A 3,986-nucleotide genomic window follows, 5' to 3' on the forward strand; every position below is an offset into this window, starting at 1 on the left:
GGTTCCTTGAAGACCGGCACGTATGAACACATTGCCACATATTCTGTGACCCAAGATGGTTCGATGGTTGCTTTCGAAACGTGCTAACTTAGCAGAACAGCCTGATGTGGGCTTGGTGGCACCATCCGAGACGCAATGCTCAATCCTTTGTTCGTCTTCTACAGGTGTTCGTGCAAGGGCAAGTGCGCATCGGCGGTGGCCTTCCGATACTGATAGAACATCTTCCTTCGACAACGTCATCAGTACTGCAGGTGCGCAAGACATCGCTGCGGACCTGCAGCAAGACAGAAATTAATTTATCGCTGTCAATATCATTTTATTCATTTGTGTTTCATCAGTTCCGTTTGTTTTATTTATTTATTGTTTGAGTTTCCTTTATGAGTAATACAGGGGGATTTTTTGGTTGAAAGGTGTAATGCGTGCACCCATTTTTGTTCTGTGGTATTTGCCTCTTTCTGTTTATGCTTATCCAGCTGCAATGCCAGCGTGCTTTCTTTATTTACACATTTCGAAGGCGCCTTGTGATTCACACTGGAATCATTACAAATAGTTGTCGATTTCTGTGTATGGGTTTTGTATTGTGATATTTATATTGCTTCACTGTGTTGTAGCTTACTGCACTCATTACGAAGCGTTACCGCATAGTGTTTGCACTGTGATATTTTCATTTCGGCACAGTGACGCTAAGGTGCAGCAACTACAATGTGCTCTTTTTTCAGAGCACCAAACTAGTCACTCTTTAAGTTGCATAGTTTCACAAATGAAAATGACCATCATCATTGCACCAAGCCAGTGATTGGTTTCCTCTAGTCTTCGTTCCAAGGGAGTCATTGCAAGAATAACTTTCACGTGTGACACTTTCTGGGTGCTGTGAGATTGTAGAGCCAATTATTCATGTTTTATGTAACATGTTTCATCACAGCTGGCAAGTGCACTCACCTTTTTACAATTATCATTCACCTGTCGGTTAGGATCGCACTACAATTGCTGCCGAGAAATGAATGCTTCTAGTCAGTGACTCATAACACTGACAAGGGCACGGACATACCTGTGAAAGTCATACTTTCTTGCAAGGTCACGTAAATGTAACTGCAAGTTTTATGTGCCGTGGTGAAAACGAATTGTGTGATGCTGATGTTGCAATGTTGTCACATGCTTTGCTACCTGAAGCATGTTGTACTACAAGGTTTGTGGTCTACTTGTCATCATAGAGTGTGATAAAGTTGACCTGTCTATTTTTGCGCTTTTACGTTAATTTACGTCTACCCATTTGGACATGATGTGACGAGTGTAATGTTGTCACTACACTCAGCGTTACATTTTGTTTGTGTTTGAATCCGCATTGATTACGCTTTATTTGTTTGCCTCGCCTGCGTATTCATGCTTGCACAGAAGTTTTGATACACCTAGCACAAGAGATGGCTAGCAAGCATATTGCCTCGCTCCTACCAATGAACACTGAGCGTCCGAATGCACAGGATGTCGCGGTTTCGTTCATTCTGGTGTGTTTTATGAAAATTTTGCGCACCTTTTGCTGATGGTGAGCATGAGCACAGAGTGCCAATCATATGTACTGCTTCCATCAAGTCTGTCGTGACTATGAGGGGTCAAAGGATGTTTCCATTTAATATTTCATGTGATACTTAAAGAAAAGGCTGCACTTTCACGTTGCTACCGTGTTTCATGTTGCACTAGGAAAGAAGTACTTTGCCCATTACTGTAACCACCAACTATGGCAAAGCAAACACATGTTTGAACATGTGTAGAAAGTAACAACTGCTGCATCTGCAGAAAGTGGCATATCACAGGATGCACACAACACATACAAGCTGTTGTAGCGTCGTATTTCTAATGTTACATGAGGAAAGAAGCAATTTGTTATGTGCACATTGCACAAGATAACGCTATCTTGGGAGCAGCAGCAAATGCAGTTCTTCAGAGATGAAGGCGCATGAAGCATTGCCTTACGACTGCTTCACGAGTACTACTGTTAATAAGTGGCAGCCTTGGAGACTCTTGCATAGTGACGAGGGTACAATTGTTTCCGAGTCCGCGGCTGTGGCATTCTACTTAAAGGATTCTTCGTATAAGTGTACTTCGTTTGTGTTTAAATTATCATAATCTGTCGGATGTGTGGATTTGGAACATTGACCATCCGTATGGAGGTGCACTTGTTGTGTATACAAATTTTTTAATGTATTTTCCGCTGTACAAACACAGCCCTGTGATAGCCTAAGGGCACTGCAATTTGTATAAATAAATTATGTATTATGAAAACTCACCATTCCTGTGTCCTTCAGAAAAGGTTCAATCAAACAATAAAAAAGTGAGCTTTATTTAAACAGGGCAAGTAATGTGTACAAAAATTGTTCGACCAATAGCCTATGTGGCTAGTAGCTGGTCCAATACACAAAAGTACATATACAGGTCAACCTAATACATGACAACGGCGCTGCACTGCTGCCTTCCTCTGAGGAACACGTCGTGCGGTGCCAGCACCTGGATGTCTCCTGTCCCCTCTGGCTCGTCAGCTGGTGGCACTTCCCCACCATAATCGTCCAATGCCCAGTCGCCCGCGTCCAAGGCAATGTTATGGAGAGCAACGCATGTATAAATGATTCGGGCTGCTCTATCGGGGCTGTATAGCAGTGCCCGAAAGTGCTGCAAGCAGCGGAACTTGCTTTCAATACCCCGATACATCTATCCACAGCATTGCGCATGGATGCGTGCTCACGGTTGTAGTGGCCTTCAGAGGTGGTGCCGGCATGGCTGCCAGGTACTGGAACAAGCAGCCATGGCTCGAGGGGATATCCTGAGTCTCCTATTACAGAAAGTGACAGCTGAGTGCTCTGCCCTAGTTACGGGTACGCATTACGAATACTAACCAAGCAGATACTCGCCAGGCTGCAGTTGTGTGGCTAGGCGTGCATTCAGTGGGTTATGCTGCCACACCCAAAAGTCGTGGCACGAACCAGGGAACCGGGGGTCCCCAACAAGAATGCGGAATTCCGCGTTGCACGCCTGCAATGGGGAGCAATACAAAATAGCGCTGCAGATATGCTCGAAATCCGTTTTGCCATTCATATGCAGAAAAGAATACATGTACGCTGGTAAAAGTGGCAGACTGTTTCAGCCATAGTCATGCACAGGGTCTTGCAATAGATGGGGGGGGGGCAATGCGCCCCCCTCGTGCGCACGCCTATGGTTCGCAATAATTGATAGCTAAATGAAAACTTGAGGCCCGATATTGCGCAAGAACACCCATACAAGCCAAAGCCAGCCCATGCAATGGATGTAAGTACTTCCGTGTTCAAAATGCTTCCACCGTGTCTTCCCTACAGGGTATCCATTTCCGCTACGACTGCTGCACATTTAAAACACAATTTTGGAACGGCAGACGGATTATGCACACAAACACATGGCACTCATCATTACTCCCGACATGTCAGACTTCAACGAGCTCCTAAACAGTTCCCCGCATGTCCTTTTTAATCGTTACATTACTAGTTATGCCCCAGTTTGGACATTGGGCGAGTAAAAATGGCGACCACAGTCTGAAGTAAAAAATTCTAACGGTACTTACGAACATGACGTTTAGGGCGTAATAACCCTTTCTCGACATGAAGCTCGCCGTGTCGGCCGGGCTGAGTCCCTCTGGCTTCATGATGACGATCAACGTGCCGTCGACGCACGCTAGCACGCCTGGAATGGCGCCGCGTCGCGCAAACGCCGCCTTTGCCTCATCCTTGGCAGACGGTGCGAAAGGAAAGTGTACCAACTTTCTCCGGGCAGACACGGAAATGATGGCCTCCGTCAATTCGTGAATGGTGCTGCTCACGGCCGACTGTGCCATGCCTACGGGCTCCTCGCTACCAACGCTCCTCTGGAAGCTTCCGGTGCCGAAGAATCGCAGCGCGCACAACACCTTCCTTTCTGTGGAAACGCCACTGGCTCGCTGGCATCCAATGATAGGGTCAAGCTCGTCG

General features: G+C 46.1%; 1 long non-coding RNA gene across 1 annotated transcript; it reads right to left on the minus strand.

Annotated features, from left to right (window-relative positions):
* Positions 1-2,316: 2,316 nt before the first annotated feature.
* Positions 2,317-3,471, minus strand: LOC129387447 (uncharacterized). The gene is made up of 2 exons (XR_008614663.2): positions 2,886-3,471; positions 2,317-2,821 (listed from the first exon to the last, which is right to left on the minus strand). It is a non-coding gene; the product is annotated as an uncharacterized lncRNA (long non-coding RNA).
* Between the last annotated feature and the right edge of the window lie 515 nt (positions 3,472-3,986).

Source organism: Dermacentor andersoni, chromosome 2, assembly GCF_023375885.2.
Source record: "Dermacentor andersoni chromosome 2, qqDerAnde1_hic_scaffold, whole genome shotgun sequence".
NCBI classification, from domain to species: domain Eukaryota; kingdom Metazoa; phylum Arthropoda; class Arachnida; order Ixodida; family Ixodidae; genus Dermacentor; species Dermacentor andersoni.